Genomic DNA, 13,275 nt, shown 5'->3' with positions numbered 1-13,275 from the left:
TTACGGATTCAAACACATTAACAATTCAGTCTCTTTGAAATATTCAGTCTCTTTAATAAACCCAAAATCTCTTTTAAAAAGTTCTAAGTCTTTTAGCTGCGGGCTCCTGTAAAACTCAAAATTAAGTAAAATACCTTCTCACCTGAAGAGGGGAGAACCAGGGCACAGCCTCATAGAAACAAAGCAAAAACTTGGAAAATGTAAACAACTCAATGTCCAATGTCTGGGAGCCACCCGTGGTCTTCTGGACTCCCCCAAGAGGCTTGGGTCACTTCTCAGCCTCACCCTTTGCAGCACACACAGCCTGTATCTTCCAGGCTCTGGTCGGCTCCACTCCACCCCTGCTGCTGTTCTAGTCATCATGTGGCACTGACGGCTCCAAAATTCTGGGCTCTCTGCTGCCACTGGGCCACACTTTCCCCAGTAGCCTCTCCTGGGCTCTCCTGAGGGACTTCAGTCGGGCCACCTCAGCTGCTCACCATGACCCCTTCATGCCTTCAAAACCAGTACCACTGGGTGACTCTTACCCTACCCAAGTTCAGCTGCCAACTTGAGGTACAACCTTGGCCACCTGTGGAACACAGCTTCTGTGTGCTGACCCTGCCTGCCCAGAAGATTTTACCTCAGTGATGCTGGTCTCTTCTTAATCAGCACTAATGTCTCAGCTCCAGGCATCAACTGTTCCTAGTAAAGGTTTTATTCAGCAGTTCTGGTCTCCTGCTAATCACAGCTGACTCTTCAGACCCAGCTAACAAGAACCACAGATTCTCAACTCGACAACAAAGGGCCATGATGATTCTTAGGACTCTCAAACTTCCCTATGAAGTTTCCTTCCTTCTCTGCACCGCTTTCAACATGCGTATCCTCCAAGCTCCCCCACAGCATCTGTAGCTCTCAATACTCAATGGCTTTTCTAAAGTTCCAAAGTCCTTCCATAATCCTCCCCAAAACACAGTCACAGCTGTCAATACCCTACTGTGCTGGCACCAACTTGTCTTAGATGAAACACCATGACCAAAGCAAGTTGGGGAGGAAAGAGTTTATTCAGCTCACACTTCCACATTGCTGTTCATCACCGGAGGAAGTCAGGACTGGAACTCACAAAGGGCAGGGGACTTGGAGACTTGGAGGCAGGAGCCGATGCAGAGGCCATGGAGGATGTTACTTACTGGCTTGCTTCCCCTGGCTTGCTCAGCCTGCTTCATTAGAGATCCGGGACCACCAGCCCAGCCCAGGGATGACTCCACCCACAATGGGCTGTCCTCCCGCCCCTTCCCCCCATCATTAAGAAAATGCTCTACAGGCTTGCCTACAGCCTGACCTTATGGAGGCATTTTCTCCATCGAGGGTCCCTCCTCTCAATTAACTCTAGCTTGTGTGAAGTTGACATAGAAGCAGCCAGCATACCTGACCCCTTGGTCAGCCTGACACACAAACACACACTTTTCAGTGAGAACTTTGCCTTTCTTATTTCTCCCCAAGCTGGCATGTTAATATTAAAATCATAATTTGAAATATAAATAATTTTAAAAGTACCATAGTTTCCTTAAAAATCCAAAATCTCTTTTAAAAGTTCGAAGTCTCTGGGTTCGGTCCCCAGCTCCGAAAAAAAAAAAAAAAAAAAAAGTTCGAAGTCTCTTAACTGAGGGCTCCTGTAAAATCAAAATTAAGTACTTTCTTAATTTAAGAGGTAAGAATCAGGGCACAGTCCCAATGAGATCAAATCAACCCAAATCCAACTGTAAATAACTCAGCGGCCAACGTCTGGGATCTGCTCACACCCACGGCTCCTCTGAAGGCTTGGGTCACTTTCTGACGCTGTCCTCTGTGCGCACACAGCTTGCCTTCTAAGGCCAGGCCCGCTCCACTCCACCACTGCTGCGGCTCTTGGTGGTCATTCCAAGAAAAGTATTGTGACATTAGCATCTCCAAACTCTGCTGCCACTGCGCTGCACTTTGGTTAACAACCTCCTCTGGGCTCTCCTCATGGTGCCAAGCCTCAAATCTTTTCCATGACCCCTTCAATCCTGGTCCTTCAACTGCCACTGAGGCTGCACCTTCACCAATGGCCTCTCCTGGCCTCTCACAGTGCCAAGCCTCAGCTGCTCTCTATGACCTCTTCATGCCTTCAAAACCAGTACCGCCTGGTGACTCATACGCTACCAAGCTGAGCTGCCAACATAAGGTACAACCTTGGCCGCCTCTGGAACACAGCTTCTGTGTGCTGACCCTGCCTTCCCAGAAGATTTTACCTCAGTGATGCTGGTCTCTTCCTGTTCAGCACTAATGTCTCAGCTCCAGCTGACCAGCATCAACTGTTCCAGAACCTCCAGGTCTCTTCATGGTACGGTCTCTTGCTAATCACCGACCCTTCAGCCCCAGCGGGCCAGACAGAGTCTTCACACAAAAGGCCCAGTAGAGTCTTTGCTTCCTCCTGAAACTGACAACCCAGGCCTTCTGCACTTCTCAACATTCTCATCTCCCAAGCTTCTGTAGAACATCCCTCCCTGGCCTCTGCATCAGCTCCTGCTTCCTGACCTGCCTGAGTTCCAGTCCTGACTTCCTTGGATGATGAACAGCGATGTGGAAGTGTAAGCTGGATAAACCCTTTCCTCCCCAGCTTGCTTCTTGGCCATGGTGTTTGTGCGGGAATAGGAACCCTGACTGAGATGCCTGAGAACCCCACCTCCAGTTCTGTCATGAGCTACACATGTGGTCATTCTCTCAGGCTGGCTCCATTTTGTGTCTGCAGCTCTCCTCAGTGTTTCATGGCCCCTGTAACTCCAGTCTCTACTACCACTCAAGCTTCATCTTCACACTCGGGAACCCCACAAATGCATATGACCCTGATACATGCTGCCTGGGCTTTCTGGAACCTTGGCACAAAGCTTCCTGGTCTCCTCACATCCTACCTTGTACACCTGCAAAGCCAGGACCCTGTGGAGGACCATGGTTTGCTGCCGCTCTACATATCTGGCTCCCTCAGAACAACTGCAGCTGCAGTGGCCTCTGCTTGCTTTCCTGGCTGATTTGAACAGGGTGCCCTAGATGCTGTCTTTGGGATTCTCTTTTCAAGTCAGTTTGCATGGCTAACTCTTGGGTCTTCCATTCAAAGCGTTATTCCTATAGTCTCAGTGCAAAGTGTCTCTTTAACGGCACATTTAATGTTAAAAGTCTTTAATAATTATGGCTTCCTTGTTGCCAACAACTTTAATAGTGTCCATGCCCTTTCCTGGCTCTATTTTGTGCCTTGAATTTTCACTAAAAGTCTTATTAAAAAATCAGCCAGTGACAGCCATGCCATGCCCTGAATGTTATACTGACTTGAAATTCCCTCCACTGAACAATTTAGTCTATTGTTTCTCAAATCAGTCTCACTCTGAATTTTAAAACATGGGCAGAACACAGCTGGGTTCTTTGCCAAACTGTTACACGAATGGCTTCCAGCACAGTTCCTGGTACAGTCCTTGTTCACCTCTAAGACTTCATGAGCCTGACTTTCACTGTCTACATTTCTATTGGCATCTGGGATCCTGAACTCCCATGGGACTCTCCCATCAAGCCCAGAATTCTAGGACTTCTGTAACCCACAGCTTCAGAAACTTCCACATGATTTCCACAAACTTGTTCTAAAGACCTAAGAACCACAAGGATGGTTTATCAAAGTAGTAGCCCCACTCCTGGTACCAATTTTCTGAATTAGCTAATTTATTGCCATGACCAAATACAAGAAGCAATTCATGGGAGAAAGTTTCCTTTGCCTCTTGATTTTTTGGGTCAGTCCATCAGGTTGGGGAAAGCAGGAAGGCAGAAGCAGCTCTTAGCCATTGCCTTGGTCACTGTTCTATTGCTGCAAAGAGACACTATGACCACAGCAACTATGGTAGAGAAAGCATTTACTTCCTTACAGTTTCAGAGGCTTACTTCATTACATCATGGCTGGGAGCATGGCAGTGTCCAGGAAGGTACTGGAGCAGTAGATGAGAGCTACATCCTGATCCATACACAGATAGATAGACAAACAGGCAGACAGGCATAGACAGGAGAGTGGGAGAGAGAGAGAGGCCTGGTATGGGCTTTTGAAACCCCCAAGTCCACCCGCTAGTGACACACTTTCTCCAATAAGTCCACACCTCCTCCTAATCTTTCTAATCCTTCCAAATAGTACCATTTGGTGGTTCAGTGGTGACGAAGCACTCAAAAATATGAGCCTATCGGGGACATTCTTATTCAACCATCACAGCTATGGCGGCAGGAGCATGAGGCTACTTACTCACGTTTGGACCAATCATAAAGCAGAGAGCTGACATCATTGGCACTCAGTATGTTCTTTACCTTTTACTCTGTTATTCAGCCTAGGACCCTGATTTGTGGGGTACTGTGGGTCTCCCCTCCTCAGCTCATCCTCTCTAAAGACACCCTCAAGACATACCCAACAGTGCGCCTCACCATCAGAATCCAATTGGTTGCCTCCAAAATTAGCGAGCATAGCAGGCACAAAGGTGAATGTCGACTGCAGGTTTGCAGAAATGTTAACCCAGGGGTGACCTGTCAGCAGAGCAGAGATGTGGGATGATGTCATACGGGTGAGGCAGGTACAAGATAGAACGAGGCCTGTCATTGGATGAGAAGGAAGGATGGGCGGAAGAAAAGTTTGAGGGAAGAGGAGGAGACAGGAATGGAAGGAGGCGGGAGAGAGAAGCGGCGGAGAGAACATGGAGGCTGACGTTAAGATTCCACTCTGTGCATTTACAGGTTGTTATGAATATTCTTAAGGGATGGATGTGTACAGGGCTTTGCATGTTTAGGTGGGCAATTGTATCTTGTCAATTGGATCAGAGGTATTGTGTTGTGTGTTCTTTCATGTGGCAATTTGAGTTTGGGAGAGTGTGTGGCAGCAGAGACACTGGGCCGCCATGGAATTGGGATGTGTGTTTCTGGCAAGATATCTACCAGGTATCTTGGGGCACTGTGGTGCTGGACCTGATGGGGGTAAGAGACAGCCATTTATTTTTTATAATTTTATGACAACACAGAGAGGGAAGAACATGACTCTAGGAGATCATCAAGAAGGACAGAAGATAAATTCCACTTCACGGCCTTAGAAACTGGACTCACCATGGGATTGCTTAGACTGACAGTGATGCTGGGGCTAGCCTGCCTGCCTGGGGCTAGCCTGCCGTCTGAAGCAAGCCCTTACTGAGCTGCTCCTCGTCAGGTCTGGATGGTTTGAAGGTACACCATCCACAGCCAGCACAAGTCCCAAGTGCCACCGATTTATACCCATTCCCTCAGCCTAAAACTTTCTCCTAAGGTGCCAGGAAACAAGTCGATCTGAAGGATCAAAACCAGACCGTGGTGTAAGCTTTCTTCTCCAAACTGAAGCCACCCTGGGGGCAGGAGGTATCATTAGTTACCCCATGTTTAACCATAAATAGGGTCCTTGACGAAAATGGGAAGGAAAAAAGACTACCCCACTGGCAAATTTTTCTTTTTAGGTTTAAAAAAATCTTCCTAAAATTCCTAGTGAATCAGTACCTTGGAATGAAAGTATCATAACCCAGTGCCATGGGGCTAGGTCAGGGAGTACTGCTGGTCTAGATCAGAGGGTGTTGCTGGTGCAGCTTCATGTGTGTGGGATTTCAGGAGGTGAAGACATATGGGTCCACCCTACCCTATCCAGTCTGTGAATCTGTAGACAGTCAGGGGCAGCCAGCCTGAGGTACATTCTAGGCAGCACCACAGGCCCATCTCTTCTCCTTGAGATCCCAAGCTAGAGGTTCTGACTTACTTCAGTGTCAACAACCCAAGCTCCCCAGGAAATCTAAGTCAAGTCCCCCAAACAAGCTGGGGTTATTTCCACATCTTCTGTCACTTCCACATCAACATCGGGGTTCTAGGACCTTTCTCTTAACAACAACAACAACAACAACAACAACAACAACAACAACAACAAAAACAAAAACAACAACAACAACAACAACAGTTCTGCTGAGCTATAATCCAGAGGCCAGACCGTCTACAAACTTCTATTGTATAGTTCTATTGCTTTTATGGCCACCATGGGGCAACTGTCACCACAACCGAATTTAAAACAGTTCCATTACCATAGAACGAATCTCCCCTCGGCCTCTGGATTCACCTCTGGCATGTTTCATCTAAATATGCTCTTTTGGGAACTAGATTCTTTCTATTGCTCTATTCTTGAGGTTTATATACGTGACAACATGTAGCATGTTACATGTTTACATGTTACAACATGTATTGGTACTGCATCCCTCTTTAATTCATTAATCAGGGGTTCTATTTTAGTTCTTGTTATTAGTACTCATAGCGTACGTTTGCGCATGTGTGTACAGGAGCACGTGTGCTACACTGTGCACGTGGGGCCTGCCCTCACCTTCTGCTCTGTCGAAGAAAGACCTCTCTTGCTGCTGGTGTTGTATTGCAGGCTCCAGGCTCTGTGGCCCTTGAGCTTCTGCTGGTTCCTTTGACTCCATCTCCCGTCTCCCCGTCTCCCCATCTCCCCATCTCGCCGTAGGAACGGTGGCATTACAGATGCATGCTAACACATCAGCTTTTTTGAGGATCCAACCCTGGCCTTCAGGATTGCATAGCTAGAACTTTCAGCTACTGAGCTATTTCTCCGGTCCTTTGTCTTTTTAAGATAGGGTCTTGCTATGTAGCTGAGGCTGGCTTTGAACTCCTGCCTTTTCTGCCTGCACCTGTGGAGGGCTGGAATTCTAGACAATGACTGCTGTACCAAATTTACATTGGTCCTCACTGCAGATAACCTACCATTTGTGTGACTAGGTCATCAAGTAACTGTGTCTGTCCCACGGCTGAGGGGCAGTCAGGATGGCTCCAGTTCTGGCTATTAGGAACACACAGTACAGACTCTCGAGTACAGGCTTCTGGGCGGGTGCGTTTCAGTTCTTCCAGGCTCGAAGCTGCTGGATGATGCAGTGGCTCTATGTGTAACACTTCAGGACCTGCCAGCCTGCTCTGATCAGCCGCCATCGCTCCTCGTTCACACCAGCAGTGTGCTTGGCTTCCCGTTTCTCTACATGGGTAGTATGCTTTCTAGAGCGACTAGAGAGAGAAAAGATGATAGGGAAAAGGGTGTGTTCCCCACGCCCTTCCTGGAGAGCGTTAGGATTAAGAAAAGACCTGCTTCCCTTTCATCTGCCTCACTGAAGCAGACGCAAGATGGTTTGATCAAAGCCTGTGCCCTAAATTGAGCGCAATTTGGGTAGGGGCTGGGCCTTCTTATGTGATTCTATTTTCTCTCCCAGAAACATAGATAGAAGTGCAAGCCTGTATTTAAGTCCAGCTACACGTACCATTTGGGCAGGGGCAGACGGCACAGATGAGAGTGGTCCGGTAAGATGACTTCCTGTGTAGCCATCTTGGATTGTGCAAGTCATGACATTCATAGAACACTGAAAAACGTCCAGCCCGACGCTATGCAAATAAGCAGCAAGAAAACAGTTTAAAAGGCGGGTTCAAACCTGAGGACTCGGAACATGACAGGAAGCTTCTAGGAGGCAGCACACAGCATCCATCAGCCTGGCTGAGTGGTGAAGGGACCCGCTTGATTCCAAAGGGATAGGTTTGCCCTGTGCTCTTTCTAGACCCAAGAAAGTAAGGTCAGAGCAGGGGTGAAGCACCCTGGGTGGCCATGACCAAAGCCTCCGCCAAACCTGGAAGCCAGGGTAACATCTTCAGCTGCTCTGCAGAGAAGAGCAAAAATGCAGAAGGCATCTTAAGCACACACGTCTCTCCAGAAGCCTGAACAGAAGCCTTGGAGAATGTCATCATTGTGACACAAGACCAGTATCTACAGACAAGCCGATGCTGGCTACACTTTAATTATGTAGGACAGAGCCCCACTGTATTGCCCAGGCTGGTTTCCAACTCCTGGGATCAAGTGGTCATAGCCCTCACGCGGCTAGGATGAGCTCTGTGCTCAGATGCTGAGTCTCACGTTCAGGAAGCTGACAAGGTTCACATGGCGAGTTCTTTCTAAAGTCAAGCCTAAGTCTGTTTTGCCATTGTACAGAGAGGCTCACAAGCTATTTCCTCCATACCCAACTAACTACAGGGAAGTAACATGTGTGGGGTGTGTGTGTGTGTGTGTGTGTGTGTGTGTGTTACAGTCCACACACTCTTCAGAGCAGCCCTGAAGTCAGGGCCCTACAGTGTAGAGTAATGCAACAGCCAGGTCCACCCAGCACCAGTTTAGCCATCGGGTTGGGAAGAAGTAGCATTTAACCATCTGTGGTGCAGTGGGCCCTGCATGCTTCCAGCACACTGTAATACTTGAGGTGAGACCATTCTCCTGTTTCTTCTCCCTGTGACCTCTGTATGAGAAGGGCTCAGGGAGGGGCTCTGTTACCTAAGAGTTCTAGAGTTGTGTGCCAGATGACCATACCACACAAGCCAGTGCCTGTACCTCTTCCTTGCAGCTCCCCCCATCCCCCCCCCCCGTTCCTCTCCTGGCTGTCTCTGCCCTGCAGCCCCCTGGCTCCTCTCCTGGCTGTCTCTGCACTGCAGCCCCCTGGCTCCTCTCCTGGCTGTCTATGCCCTGCAGCCCCCTGGCTCCTCTCCTGGCTGTCTCTGCCCTGCAGCCCCCTGGCTCCTCTCCTGGCTGTCTCTGCCCACTCAAGCTTCTCACCACACAAGTCACTGTGTAGGACCGAACTGTTGTTAGCTCTTGTGCTCAGCCATTCCCCTCACTCCCCTTTGCCAAACCCTCCCTCATTCCGGCCATCCTTTGACTTCCAGTTCAGGCCTTAGCTGAGGCCTGGCTCCCCTGAAAGCCTCCCTCCTCCTCATGGAGGCCACCCCGCCAGAGCATGTCACCACCAGGGAACAGTTCAGTGTCCCTACAGATGGCTTCTGTGGCTCCCAACCACTCTCTGCCTCACCTGTTCTCTGTCTACTTCCTACTCACCCGGGCAGTTTCTCCTACAGTTTCCAGAACTTTCTCTTCCCATGTATTTCTCTGCCTCTGAAATATCTTTCTCCAGTTTGACAAGCAAATCCACCAGGGATCTTGGTTCAGAATCACAGTTTTAGCAGCACTTAGGAATCTCCTCCTCCGTCCTGGTGGCCCTGGCTACACCTACCCTCTCCTGCAGACCTGGCTGTCAACTAATTGTTACAACTGGAGCGCTCAGCACTTTGTATCTCACTCACCAAGCAGCTGCCTAGCTTTCTTGAGACCTGATTCATCTTCCTCAGAGGTCCCCATGGTCCCGTCTCATCCTATACCGTGCACCCATCCACTCTCTCAAAGCTCTCTTTCCTCTCTTCCTCCAATAGGGAAGGCAACATTACACGCATTAAACAGCAGGACAGCTTAAACAGTTCAAAGAGCATCCATGGAATTTCACCAACATTCACAAACAAAGCGACTGTAAAACGGCTGCCAGATCAGAGAGAAAACTGGTCAACACCCTGCCAAGGAACGAGACACGACCTTCTTGGTTATCTTTCGTTAAAAACAGAAGCCAACAAGTTAGCATGCATATTTACTGCATCTAGGCTTGCCAACCTTTAGGACACAGATTCAAACCTGTAAGAAAAGAGCAGGTTTGTTCCCTGGAATGAAGTTATTCTTGCCCAAGCCTGCCGATGTCCCAGCAGGTCACCGAGAAGACACGGCCTTTTGCCTTATTTCTAAGTTTCAGCTAAGTCTTCTGTGCTGTTTTAAGTTTTTCAGACCCAAAACACGAAGCCTCCTGAAGGTCTCATGTAGCCCAAGTCTCACAGTTGCTATGTAGCTCAAGGATAACCTCCTGCCTCTACCTCCCCAGGGCTGGACATGCAGGCCTGTACCACTATGCAGTACTAAGGGGCTGAACCAAGGACCAAACACATGCTAAGCAGACACTGAGCCACATCCCAAGCCGTGGGTAAGTTCTCTAAATAATCCCTCATCATAGAAAATTCCATACTACTTCTAAAACACCCCCGATCCTATTTGATTCATAGGATAGATAGATAGATAGATAGATAGATAGATAGATAGATAGATAGATAGATAGATGATAAAAAAGATAGATACATGCACACATACATACATGGATGGATACATAGATACATACATGGATACATACATACAAAGATAGAGTCAAAAAGGGGATATACATATACAACATATAATATATATAATATATACATATGCATTTATATATGTGTGTATCTATCTATATATACGTGAATCCAATGTCTCTGAGTAAGTAGAGTTTTAGATAAAGACACTGTTTAACTGGGGTGGGAAGACTCATTGGGTTCTAGATGACCCCCAAAATGACTGTCACTTGGCCGAATGTCCAACAGCATGACACAGCAACAGGAGTGTGGTTCTGGCTGTGCTCCCACACAGATGGCCACCAGGCCAGACCGGTCCTGGCTAAGAACACAGACCAAGTTCCAGCACAGGCGGTTCAGGAACGGATGAGGTGAATTTACACTTTCATCAAGATAGCACAGAATCAGAACTCCAAGGAACTGTCTGGCCAGCTGGCTCGGAACAGATGGCATCTCCCGTGTGCACTCTCTATGTACAGTCAGCCATATCTACCCATGCAGGGTCCTCAGGCTGCTGGTTCTCCATCACCATACAGCCATTCCTTCCCAGTCGGTTCTTTGTGGAGATGACTAACAACCGATCGGCATCTTCATGTATAAGGCTGTTTCCTCACATGTCTCTTAGGCCATAATTTGTTAGACTACGTAATCCAAACGGCAATCACCTTAATTTTATTATCTGCTCTGCGGGCTGAGAACCCCTTGGGACTCCATTGAGCCCAGAAAGAACACAGTAAGGACCCAGGGGTGATGACCTCACAAACCAGGCCTACTGTCTGTCTAATCACAGAACAGAACAGAAGCTCTGTTCACTTGCATCTGTAAGGCAGGGTGATTCTGGTGGCCCCTCATACTGCTTCTTCATTGTTACCAAACATTTTTCTTTCTTCCTTTCTTTCTTTCTTTCCTTCTTTCTTTCTTTCTTTCTTTCTTTCTTTCTTTCTTTCTTCCTTTTTTAGCATGTAGTCACTGTTTTTCAAAGTCAGAAACTATTAACAAAAGAAGAAAAATTTAAAAGCCCATTACCATCTTCCTCAGAAAGAGTCAGTGTCTGTGGAACACCACTCAACATTTTGGACTTAGGATTATATACCTTAAAGATTTTTAATTATTGAGGATCTAGTTTTGTAAGCCCCCACCCTTGCCATCCCCTGAAAACACAGGAAAGCCTAGGGAACCCAGCATCTCAAACTGCTGTTCAGAGAAAGCTCTCTTTCCATACACAGCATGTCAGCTGTTAGGAACAAATTCACCATAAAAATGGCCCTCAGAACCAGCCCTCTAAGAGTTCTTACAGGTTAGAGAGGCAGAATTCAATGGCCCCTCCTATGCTGATTTGGAAATCTGTGCCGAGAAAGGCACCTCAGCCAGTGACTCCACAGCAGGAAGTCCTCTGACACGTGCTAGGACCCAGAATGTCAACTGCTGTGAGGTTCTGCTATGGTCCTTGGAAAGGAAGATGCAGTTAGGCCCTGCTGGTGACAGTGGGGTATCCTGTGGTGGCCGGTGGTTAGATTCTGGCTGTTGTGAAGGCGAGATGACAGACAACAGGCTTCAGTTGGAGTAGTCATGGATAAGAAGCAGAGTAAGGAATCCAGGATGTCTCCTGAAGAGTGGGCAGGACCTGAAACTGTAGACAGTGGAATTCAGGGTGCCTGCTAGGATTTAAGGGGACTATGGCTGCAGGGGGTTGGAGAGGTCGTGGGGATCCCAGAGAGAGTCCCAAGTAAAGACAAAACCAGAACAGACCTTAATAGTCTAAACCAGGCATTAAAACCAGGGGCTGGCGAGATGCTGACTGAGGAGAGACAGACGGAGTCAGAACATTCCAACACAAAGAGGAAGTTGGGGAGAGTCAGCCAGGAAGCCCACAGAGGAGCCAGGGTGGGCAAGCAACTGTTGTCAGAAAGCAAAGAAGAGGGTATACCATAGACCTAAGAGATCCTGTCAGCACACCCCACTTCCTCATCCCGCCTGCCATAGGAGCTTCCTGTCAGCCGAAGCTTACCCTCAGAAAAGTAGGCAGGGTCAGGCTCCAACGGGTTCCTGTTTCTGGACTCCAGTTTCGACACGTGAGAACATGAAGCTGAGAGACAATGACAAAATGTCATGCTCAAGCAATGGCGGAGGAGGGGACAAAGCCAGAGCCTTGGAGCGGGTCTCCAACCGAAAATTCTATGCTCATTTATTTCTGAACACTTTCTTTCAAAACCAAGAATTCTACAAAATCACCATGGAAACACATCTTGTCATAATCCCCCAGTGCAGAGGATGGGCAGCGGGAGGCAGTTACGAGGTCTCCGCAGATGGACTAATTCTCTCTGCTAGTGTCTTAGCCCAAATGGCAGCAGTCCTGATCAGACACACAAATGATCAGACACACAAATGATCAATACCCTGCACTTCTCAAATGCTCCCACACACGCTTCAAGGGAAGCTGTGTTCGGCTGCGGCCACTGAATCGAGCACTCCTACTTCCTGATAAACCCCACTACCTGTTGTGGATACTGGACGACCTTGCCTCGGCCCCGTGTTCCCCTGCTGGATCTAGGATAGCGTTTAATTCACACAAGCAACGGCCAGGAGAGTTGCTCTCTCAGAAGGCACATCTTATACAAGCCAGTAAGCACAGCCTTCCCTCTTGGCTATCCCAAATGATCCTTTAGGAAGCACAAAGCTAAAGCGCATCCACCCCAGAGGGAGCCTGGACCTCCCAGTCTTGCCTCCAGTGACAGACGACAGCCTTTGGTTCCAGTGCTATCAACTCCATCTATCATACCACACTTAGCTATGCTGGGAGCTCCCGAAACAGTGACGTTACCAGCTCTCCATCTCCCTGATCAGCTCCACTCTGTGCTGGTTGTCCCTGTGACAAGTGAGATGCCATCTCTGCTAGCAAACTTCCCAGGACTCCCGCTTCGATAGTGCTTGGCTCAGATCCCAACTACTGTTTCTATCATGGCCCGTGATCCACAGTACTGAAGTAGTTCTACTTCTTCTCCTACCTGTGAGTGCCTGGGGTTGGCTGGTAGAACTGCTCAGCGCACCCCTGTATCCTGCACAGTGCTGCATGCTATATAAATACACCCCTGGAGCAACGTGCAGAGAAGGAAGAAAGCTTTGTGGGAACTTACAGAGAGCCAAGAAGCAAGCAAGAAAGAGGCCTCCAGAAACCCC

At 48.3% G+C, this 13,275-nt stretch overlaps 1 long non-coding RNA gene across 2 annotated transcripts; it reads right to left on the bottom strand.

Annotated features, from left to right (window-relative positions):
- Nucleotides 1-10,150: 10,150 nt before the first annotated feature.
- On the bottom strand, nucleotides 10,151-13,275 carry LOC148002530 (uncharacterized). Of its 2 annotated transcripts, none has more exons than XR_015633313.1 (2): nucleotides 12,107-12,266; nucleotides 10,151-11,728 (listed from the first exon to the last, which is right to left on the bottom strand). It is a non-coding gene; the product is annotated as an uncharacterized LOC148002530 (long non-coding RNA). The 2 variants fall into 2 exon arrangements; XR_015633312.1 differs by having other exon boundaries at nucleotides 10,976-11,087; nucleotides 12,107-13,275.

The sequence above is a fragment of the Rattus norvegicus genome, chromosome 11 (genome assembly GCF_021556685.1).
Source record: "Rattus norvegicus strain SHRSP/BbbUtx chromosome 11, alternate assembly SHRSP_T2T, whole genome shotgun sequence".
Taxonomy (NCBI): domain Eukaryota; kingdom Metazoa; phylum Chordata; class Mammalia; order Rodentia; family Muridae; genus Rattus; species Rattus norvegicus.
The sequence above is the reverse complement of the archived record's forward strand: the minus strand, read 5'-3'. Positions and strand labels throughout refer to the sequence as shown.